At 37.1% G+C, this 11,308-nt stretch overlaps 1 pseudogene; it reads left to right on the forward strand.

Annotated features, from left to right (window-relative positions):
* The first annotated feature begins 299 nt into the window (after window positions 1-299).
* LOC141499466 (integrin beta-1 pseudogene) lies at window positions 300-1,448 on the forward strand (annotated as a pseudogene).
* Window positions 1,449-11,308: the final 9,860 nt, after the last annotated feature.

The raw sequence follows: 11,308 nt of genomic DNA on the forward strand, positions 1-11,308 counted from the left end.
CCTCCAAGACAGCATAACTTCCTCCCTATCTCTCTCCCTCCATTGCCCATATTTGTTGTCAAATTTGAATAATGGAAAAAAATCAATTTATGTAGAGGTCTGAGGGATAATTTACTTAATGTAAAGTGAAAACTGTCTATACTTTTCTGTTTGGACTGGTCAGTTGGTCAAGCTGTCAAGTATTTGACCAGATGGATGGAAATGATTATGTAGAAGTAAATGAAAAGTTATATGGGGAATGTATCCAAACAGGGTCACTCTCTAAATGGTTCATGGGTTCATTATTTCCAAACAAAGAAATGCCTATTTCTACCCGCCCCCCATACCATGTGGTGATATGGAAAGAAAAGGTAACAAATCATAGTAAGGAAAGAGTAGAGAAGCTTCAGCCTGAAGTAACAGCCAAATCTGTTACCCAGATCCAGCCACAGCAATTCTGTTCAAAAGAACCAGAGATATTTACTTTAAAATTTGGGAGAGATGAAGACTAATCCCATGGACTCTAGTATCTTATGGCTCTCTCATACTCTTTGAAGGATGGCTGGAATATGTGAGAAGTCTTGGAACAATATCTAGTGAACAAAATGAATAGAATCACCTCAGATTTCCAAATTGAATTTGGTTCGTTTGGGAAAGGATGATACTTTCTAATTGTACAACAGTTAAATTCAGGAATTCTTGCACTTCGTGTGACCAAAACTGCACCAGACCCTTAGCTTTAGAAATGTGCTCAGTCTAATAAAGGGGAAGTGTTTGATGAGCTTATAGGAAGAAGCACATTATTGGTCCTCTGGATTCTCCAAAAACTCACCAAAAAGTGGGTTTGACACAGTCATCTAAGGTGTGGGAGACTGGAGAAATATAACAGAACTATTTGTTTTTTCCACTGATGTTGAGTTTCACTTTGCCAAAGACAGTAGACTTGGTGGAATTCTTTTTCCAAATGAAGGACAATGCCACCTAGAAAATAAGGGGTACACAATGAGTCCTCCATATAATCATCCCTCTATTGCTCATCTTGTCCAGAAACTCATCAAACTGAAAATAACCAGACAATTTTTGTAGTTGTAGAGGTCTCACACTATTTATAAGGAACTGAAAAATTCAGTCCCAAAGACAGCAATTCAAATACTCACTGCCAATTCCAGCAACATAATTCAGTTGATCATTGATGCATACCTTTCCCTATCTTCATAAGTCATTTTGGAAAGCAGCATATTGCCAGAGGGAGTAACAATAAATTACAAATCTTGCTGCAAGAATGGAGTGACTAGAATTGGAGAAAATGGAAGTGTTCTAATGTTTCCACTGGGGCTAAAATTCAGTTTGAGATAAGCATAACTTCTTAAAAATGTCCCAATAAGGACAAAGAAACCATCAAGATTAAGCCTGTGGGTTTCACTGAAGAAGCCTTAATTACTCTTCAGTTTATCTGTGAATGTGGATGACAAATTGAATCCTTTGTGAATAAACAGTTCTTGCTTTAATAAGTGGGCCATTCTGCAGACCTCTCAACATAATGAGAATTTGCCCACAGTTGTGGAGAAAGGAGAGAAGGAAGGAGGAAGTCACACATGCCCATGGAGGAAGGGCCTGACCAAGATTCAAGAACATGTGAGGACCAGGGACAGAGAAGAGCAGGAGGAGGAACATGTAGTGAACCAGTCAGAAAGGGGCCTTGCTGGAACCAAGAAGAAGAACATGGGAGGAGAGAAGTAGACACATGTGGACCAGACACAGACACAGATCTGAGAAGCTGAGCAACAGGCATAATCCAGGGACAAACATGTTATAAATGAGCATAGATAGATGTAAGATGGAGGGCCTGGACAGGCTGGTGAGTAGGCAGAGAGAGACAAAGATCTACTCTCCCTGGAGTTCTCAAGCCAAGCCTACTAGAGATCTCTTCTCACAATAGTTCTCCTGCTTTCATTTGGAGGGTCTCTTTATTTGGGGGGGGGGGGCGTAGAAGGATATGCTGAAATGAGGGACAGAAGCAGAGACTAAGAGCACAGTACTGTACAGTAAATTAACCTGTATGGTTTTTGGAATTTTTCAGAATTTTTCACCTAGTTAAATTTGTATTAATGCAAATTTGCATAAGGCAAGGAACTTTCTGTAATCAGGAGAATAGTGGTGGCAGAGCATTTGAGTGTGGAGTCTGCCAGTAGACAATGAGGATTATGCTGGTAGGTATTGTGAATTTAGTGCAAATGGAGTACACATGGAAGATCACTTGATCTATTCCAGGACTTTTCACAAAGTGTGAGACCCATAAGATACTAGAGAGCTCCATGGGATAGTCCTCAACTCTACAGCTAAGGAAACTGTTCTGAAATGTGCAGTTACAATGGATATTGTATGTGTGAACATTGTGAGTGTAAGAAGAAGAATAATGAAGCTGAAGTTTATTCTGCTCAGTTCTGTCAATGTGACAGTTTCAACCCTGAAGAATTCCAGGTACTTCTTTGTAGAGGAAATCATATTCCCAAGTGTGGAGTAGGAGACTAGAAGCTGGCCTTCAATGGAGAGTGTTCTTTCTCTAGCTCTTCTGGTGTGGTATGGATTGAGATGATCTCTAATAAGCAGGGAATCTGTAAGTGTAGCTCTTGAAAATGCACAAATACCAAGGACCTACCTGTGAGATGTCAGACCTGCTCTGGGGTCTGTGTTGAGCAAAAGAATGAATGAATGATAAATTCCATTCAGAGTGTTTGGGGAAAAAAGGTACATGTGGTCAGAAGTATACAGACTTCAATATTACTGTGGTAAAAATTTGCCCCCAACATGGCTAGCTCAAATCTATTGTATAGAGGAAGATAAGGATGACTGCTGGTTCTCTTTTATGTGTTCATTCCAGGTGGAACAATGAAGCTGTTTTCTAGGTGGCAGAGATACCTGTATGCCTACTGGAAACTACTATTAAGAAATCATGACAGAAGAGAATTTCTGAAATTTGAAAAGAAGAAAGTGAATGGAAACAGCATGTCAACAAAAATCCTGTTTACAAGAGTACAGTCAATCAGTTGTTTAGAGGAGGCACTTTTTATAGACACAGTAAGTTAACCTTAGGACAAATTCATAGAGATTTTGCCAATTCATTACACAGCACCCAGAATTGTTGAAAGGATCAAATGAGATAATAATTGTGAAGTGCCTGGTACATAATAAGGATTATATAAAAGTTAATCAAAGCTCTCATTATTAGATGTTTTCCATGAAAGTTTTGAAAATATACCATATGTATGTATTTTTTCCAAATAGAATTATAATCAGTGACAGCTTAACCTTTTTTCACCTTTTCCCCCCCAAACTATTGAAATAATAATAATAATAATAATAGTAATAGTAATAATGTTTGTCCTTCATTCCTAAAGAGGATCATGACATCAGGAAGGTGTCACCATGACAAGTACATGAATTGTACTTGAGTACTAAGTCACCAGCCTCACTTTCTCCTCCAGAGCCATCCAGGTCCAGTGACCAGATATGAATCAGGACAACTGGAAATGGTCTTCAGTGACCAGCCAGCTGCCCTCCCTCATTTTTTAGATTGGGAAACTGAGGTCCATAGATAAATTAATGATGATAAAAACCTGAAATATGCCTTTACAATGATAAGATCTTAGGATCTAGAGATGGGCAGGAGCACAGGATTTTTCACCATTCCATAATGCATGTTCCCAGCATGGAATCTCAGAGGTGAAAAGGGATTCAGGCACCATCCAATCCAACTAATTCCTAACTCAGAATAATCTGTAAAGGAATTCCCCTCACAACAAGCTAGTGTTTTTTTAGGACCTTAATGAAAGAGACCCCTCTACTTCCAAAGTAGCCCATTCCAAATGTGCCCAGTAATAGTTTTTAGGAAGCTTTCCTCCTATCAGGCCTCATATCTCTGGCACTTCTACCAGCTGTGCTTTGTTCTAAACTCTGGGATCAAGTAGAACAAGCTCAATTCCTTGTTCACATAATAGCCTATAAAAAATACTTGAAAACCAACATACTTCCTACCTCCATCCCCCCATCTTTACCTCACAGGACTCCTCTCCAGCTCAATTCAATAAACTTTTATTAAAGACCTCCTATATGCAGGATTCTATGATAAGTCCTGGGAATTCAAATAAGGAAAATAAAACATAAAAAGAAGCTAGAAGTATCAACAAAGGGTACTCCCAGGGTAGTACCTGGAGTTGAAACCAAGCAGATCTTTCTTCAATTAGAAAATGGAGAGCATCCCAACTCATTTAGCTTCATATTCATGTGGCATGAACTCCAGAGCTATCCTGGTCACCAAGCTCAGAATACTTTCCATCTTTGATAAAATCCTTCCTAAAACAGGGAACCTGATAAAACCCTAAATCTTCTTAAATTATCTACAATGTAACCAGACTTTCTCCAACTATTTATTTGTGAAATTCATTTTCTTATATAACTATTTTACATTTAGCTTTACTTTATTGTATCTTATTCTATTTAGCCCAATGTTCCCGTTGATCAAGAGTTTTCAAACAGTGAATTCATCCACCATGTTTGTCTTTTCTCAGCCACCATGTTGTGTCAACTTCAAATCTCATCATCATGCCATCCATGCTTATATCCAAGCCACTTATAAGAATGTTAAAGAGTTGGGGCAACTAGGTTGCACAGTGGATAGAACACCAACCCTGGAGTCCGGAGGACTTGAGTTCAAATCTGGCCTCAGACACTTAATAATTACCTAGCTGTGTAACCTTGGGCAAGTCACTCAACCCCATTGCCTTGCAAAAAAAAGAATATTAAAGAACAAAGAATCAAACACAAAAGCTCCTTCTTACTCAACTTGAACCATTAATGATTATTCTTTGGAGACAGACCTTCAACCAATTTGAACTCCATGTAATTCAACTAACATCTAGCTCATATCTCTCCATCTTGGCCACAAGAACAGCATGACAAGCTAAAACATAGATAGCAGACATCTTAAGTATAAACCCTTTTCAATCAATTTACTAATCTTACCACAAAAGAAAAATGAGGTTAGCATAGTATGATCTGTTCTTGATTTTATTAAGTTTTTATGGATGCTTTTTATTTATATATCACAGTAACTTCTAGATAGATTTATCTCACATCCTTCCCCCCCACCATGAACTCTTCCTGGCAACATGAAAGGCAAATAAGTCAAAATATGGGCCAGAATGAATGTTTCACAAAGTATGCAACATTTCCATCTTCACAGGTATGTAGGTTCCTAGTGTCTCCTTTTCTGGATATTCATGATGGCTTTAATGATATACATACTAACATTTTGCTAAGGATCAAAACCAAACAAACTAGCACCTAAAGCTCTTCCTTCTCTCCTTTTCTGAAAATCTAACTTGCCCTTTGCCAGTCATGTATCACACCCCTCCTTTTCTCCACAATCTTCCTTTTTTAAAAAAGTTAAAAATTTTTTTGGTTTTGACATTATCTGGCTGTTCATCTATCTACCCATCTAATCCTTGATGAAATAATCAAACTAGTTCCCTACTTAGATAAGTATTGAAATATAAATCTTTATGAAATATGAGATATTTATAAGAATATTTAAAAGGGAAATGATTAAAGTAGTCTTTGTGAAGGGTCTACTCATTAAAATTACAATGGAATTTTAGCTTTGCCAAAGTGTGAAGGCTTGAGTTTGAAAACACAATGAATCCAAAGAAATTGTTCATCTATTAGCTTAGTTAGAATTATTGCATTTAACCTTCTCTCACTGACATCTGCCTGTCATGTATCTCTAATTACATAGAATTTAGGCAGAGTTAAGAATTAAAGGTGTCAAAACAGCCTTTAATTATTTATTAGTATTTTCTTACTGTCTCTAGAAGTATATATATATATATATATATATATATATGTATATGTACATATATATATACATATATATATACATATATATGTATATATATATATATACCCATATGAATTTTGTTTTGACATGAGCAGAAATCACACACAAAAAAAAATAAGAACTTCTTGACTCTAGAAGGACTGAACCCTGGTATTTGATCTTGGTGAAGTGGGAAATAAGAGAAGATAGGATTAGTTAATCTCCCAAAGTAAAGTTATAATAATGAGTGGTGTCAGGAACATCAGGGCAGTGTTGGTATATAGAAAGTGCCTAATAAATGCTTGTTAAAAATGTTCAGCTTTTTCTCAGGTCAGTGAAAGGTTTGCCTATGGCCTGGCTGTTCTTTTACTTCCATATACTTCTACGTAGAAAGCAATGGGGCAGCTAGGTGGCACAGGGTTGCTAGGTAGCGCAGTGGATAGAGCACCAGCCCTGGAGTCAGGAGTACCTGGGTTCAAATCTGGCCTCAGACACTTAATAATTACCTAGCTGTGTGGCCTTAGGCAAGACACTTTACCCCATTTGCCTTTTGGAGGGGGGGGGAGAAAGCAATGGCTAAGAAAAAAAATGCTTGTTGATATGCCCAAAGGACTATAAAAACTGTATATACCCTTTATTCAGTAATACCCCTACTAGGTCTAAATCCCAAAGAAATTTAACAGAAAAAAAAAATGGAAAAGGACCTATTTACACAAAAATATTTATAGCTCATCCTTTAGAGGTGTCAAAGCATTGCATATTAAGAGGATACCCATCATTGGGGAGTATCTGAACAAATTGGAATATACACTTGGGAAGGAATAGTATTGTGCTATAAGAAGTGATGAGGGGGCAGCTAGGTGGCACAGTGGATAAAGCATTGGCCCTGGAGTCAGGAGTACCTGGGTTCAAATCCGGTCTCAGACACTTATTAATTACCTAGCTGTGTAGCCTTGGGCAAGCCACTTAACCCCATTTGCCTTGCAAAAACCTAAAAGAAAAAAATGATGAGGGGGGTGGTTTCAGAAAAACCTGAACTTAACAAGAACTGATGCAAAGTAAAGTAAGCAGAACGAGAACAGTGTACACAGTAACAACAATATTGTATGATGATCAGGGGTAGCTAGGTGGTACAGTGGATAGAGCATTAAGTTTATAATCCTGTATGGTTTTTGGAATTTTTCAGAATTTTTCACCTAGTTAAATTTGTATTAATGCAAATTTGCATAAGGCAAGGAACTTTCTGTAATCAGGAGAATAGTGGTGGCAGAGCATTTGAGTGTGGAGTCTGCCAGTAGACAATGAGGATTATGCTGGTAGGTATTGTGAATTTAGTGCAAATGGAGTACACATGGAAGATCACTTGATCTATTCCAGGACTTTTCACAAAGTGTGAGACCCATAAGATACTAGAGAGCTCCATGGGGTAGTCCTCAACTCTACAGCTAAGGAAACTGTTCTGAAATGTGCAGCTACAATGGATATTGTATGTGTGAACATTGTGAGTGTAAGAAGAAGAATAATGAAGCTGAAGTTTATTCTGCTCAGTTCTGTCAATATGACAGTTTCAACCCTGAAGAATTCCAGGTACTTCTTTGTAGAGGAAATCATATTCCCAAGTGTGGAGTAGGAGACTAGAAGCTGGCCTTCAATGGAGAGTGTTCTTTCTCTAGCTCTTCTGGTGTGGTATGGATTGAGATGATCTCTAATAAGCAGGGAATCTGTAAGTGTAGCTCTTGAAAATGCACAAATACCAAGGACCTACCTGTGAGATGTCAGACCTGCTCTGGGGTCTGTGTTGAGCAAAAGAATGAATGAATGATAAATTCCATTCAGAGTGTTTGGGGAAAAAAGGTACATGTGGTCAGAAGTATACAGACTTCAATATTACCGTGGTAAAAATTTGCCCCCAACATGGCTAGCTCGAATCTATTGTATAGAGGAAGATAAGGATGACTGCTGGTTCTCTTTTATGTGTTCATTCCAGGTGGAACAATGAAGCTGTTTTCTAGGTGGCAGAGATACCTGTATGCCTACTGGAAACTACTATTAAGAAATCATGACAGAAGAGAATTTCTGAAATTTGAAAAGAAGAAAGTGAATGGAAACAGCATGTCAACAAAAATCCTGTTTACAAGAGTACAGTCAATCAGTTGTTTAGAGGAGGCACTTTTTATAGACACAGTAAGTTAACCTTAGGACAAATTCATAGAGATTTTGCCAATTCATTACACAGCACCCAGAATTGTTGAAAGGATCAAATGAGATAATAATTGTGAAGTGCCTGGTACATAATAAGGATTATATAAAAGTTAATCAAAGCTCTCATTATTAGATGTTTTCCATGAAAGTTTTGAAAATATACCATATGTATGTATTTTTTCCAAATAGAATTATAATCAGTGACAGCTTAACCTTTTTTCACCTTTTCCCCCCCAAACTATTGAAATAATAATAATAATAGTAATAGTAATAGTAATAATGTTTGTCCTTCATTCCTAAAGAGGATCATGACATCAGGAAGGTGTCACCATGACAAGTACATGAATTGTACTTGAGTACTAAGTCACCAGCCTCACTTTCTCCTCCAGAGCCATCCAGGTCCAGTGACCAGATATGAATCAGGACAACTGGAAATGGTCTTCAGTGACCAGCCAGCTGCCCTCCCTCATTTTTTAGATTGGGAAACTGAGGTCCATAGATAAATTAATGATGATAAAAACCTGAAATATGCCTTTACAATGATAAGATCTTAGGATCTAGAGATGGGCAGGAGCACAGGATTTTTCACCATTCCATAATGCATGTTCCCAGCATGGAATCTCAGAGGTGAAAAGGGATTCAGGCACCATCCAATCCAACTAATTCCTAACTCAGAATAATCTGTAAAGGAATTCCCCTCACAACAAGCTAGTGTTTTTTTAGGACCTTAATGAAAGAGACCCCTCTACTTCCAAAGTAGCCCATTCCAAATGTGCCCAGTAATAGTTTTTAGGAAGCTTTCCTCCTATCAGGCCTCATATCTCTGGCACTTCTACCAGCTGTGCTTTGTTCTAAACTCTGGGATCAAGTAGAACAAGCTCAATTCCTTGTTCACATAATAGCCTATAAAAAATACTTGAAAACCAACATACTTCCTACCTCCATCCCCCCATCTTTACCTCACAGGACTCCTCTCCAGCTCAATTCAATAAACTTTTATTAAAGACCTCCTATATGCAGGATTCTATGATAAGTCCTGGGAATTCAAATAAGGAAAATAAAACATAAAAAGAAGCTAGAAGTATCAACAAAGGGTACTCCCAGGGTAGTACCTGGAGTTGAAACCAAGCAGATCTTTCTTCAATTAGAAAATGGAGAGCATCCCAACTCATTTAGCTTCATATTCATGTGGCATGAACTCCAGAGCTATCCTGGTCACCAAGCTCAGAATACTTTCCATCTTTGATAAAATCCTTCCTAAAACAGGGAACCTGATAAAACCCTAAATCTTCTTAGATTATCTACAATGTAACCAGACTTTCTCCAACTATTTATTTGTGAAATTCATTTTCTTATATAACTATTTTACATTTAGCTTTACTTTATTGTATCTTATTCTATTTAGCCCAATGTTCCCGTTGATCAAGAGTTTTCAAACAGTGAATTCATCCACCATGTTTGTCTTTTCTCAGCCACCATGTTGTGTCAACTTCAAATCTCATCATCATGCCATCCATGCTTATATCCAAGCCACTTATAAGAATGTTAAAGAGTTGGGGCAGCTAGGTTGCACAGTGGATAGAACACCAACCCTGGAGTCAGGAGGACTTGAGTTCAAATCTGGCCTCAGACACTTAATAATTACCTAGCTGTGTAACCTTGGGCAAGTCACTCAACCCCATTGCCTTGCAAAAAAAAAGAATATTAAAGAACAAAGAATCAAACACAAAAGCTCCTTCTTACTCAACTTGAACCATTAATGATTATTCTTTGGAGACAGACCTTCAACCAATTTGAACTCCATGTAATTCAACTAACATCTAGCTCATATCTCTCCATCTTGGCCACAAGAACAGCATGACAAGCTAAAACATAGATAGCAGACATCTTAAGTATAAACCCTTTTCAATCAATTTACTAATCTTACCACAAAAGAAAAATGAGGTTAGCATAGTATGATCTGTTCTTAATTTTATTAAGTTTTTATGGATGCTTTTTATTTATATATCACAGTAACTTCTAGATAGATTTATCTCACATCCTTCCCCCCCACCATGAACTCTTCCTGGCAACATGAAAGGCAAATAAGTCAAAATATGGGCCAGAATGAATGTTTCACAAAGTATGCAACATTTCCATCTTCACAGGCATGTAGGTTCCTAGTGTCTCCTTTTCTGGATATTCATGATGGCTTTAATAATATACATACTAACATTTTTCTAAGGATCAAAACCAAACAAACTAGCACCTAAAGCTCTTCCTTCTCTCCTTTTCTGAAAATCTAACTTGCCCTTTGCCAGTCATGTATCACACCCCTCCTTTTCTCCACAATCTTCCTTTTTTAAAAAAGTTAAAAATTTTTTGGTTTTGACATTATCTGGCTGTTCGTCTATCTACCCATCTAATCCTTGATGAAATAATCAAACTAGTTCCCTACTTAGATAAGTATTGAAATATAAATCTTTATGAAATATGAGATATTTATAAGAATATTTAAAAGGGAAATGATTAAAGTAGTCTTTGTGAAGGGTCTACTCATTAAAATTACAATGGAATTTTAGCTTTGCCAAAGTGTGAAGGCTTGAGTTTGAAAACACAATGAATCCAAAGAAATTGTTCATCTATTAGCTTAGTTAGAATTATTGTATTTAACCTTCTCTCACTGACATCTGCCTGTCATGTATCTCTAATTACATAGAATTTAGGCAGAGTTAAGAATTAAAGGTGTCAAAACAGCCTTTAATTATTTATTAGTATTTTCTTACTGTCTCTAGAAGTATATATATATATATATATATATATATATGTATATGTACATATATATATACATATATATATACATATATATGTATATATATATATATACCCATATGAATTTTGTTTTGACATGAGCAGAAATCACACACAAAAAAAAAATAAGAACTTCTTGACTCTAGAAGGACTGAACCCTGGTATTTGATCTTGGTGAAGTGGGAAATAAGAGAAGATAGGATTAGTTAATCTCCCAAAGTAAAGTTATAATAATGAGTGGTGTCAGGAACATCAGGGCAGTGTTGGTATATAGAAAGTGCCTAATAAATGCTTGTTAAAAATGTTCAGCTTTTTCTCAGGTCAGTGAAAGGTTTGCCTATGGCCTGGCTGTTCCTTTACTTCCATATACTTCTATGTAGAAAGCAATGGGGCGGCTAGGTGGCACAGGGTTGCTAGGTAGTGCAGTGGATAGAGCACCAGCCCTGGAATCAGGAGTACCTG

This window comes from Macrotis lagotis, chromosome X (genome assembly GCF_037893015.1).
Source record: "Macrotis lagotis isolate mMagLag1 chromosome X, bilby.v1.9.chrom.fasta, whole genome shotgun sequence".
Lineage (NCBI taxonomy): Eukaryota > Metazoa > Chordata > Mammalia > Peramelemorphia > Peramelidae > Macrotis > Macrotis lagotis.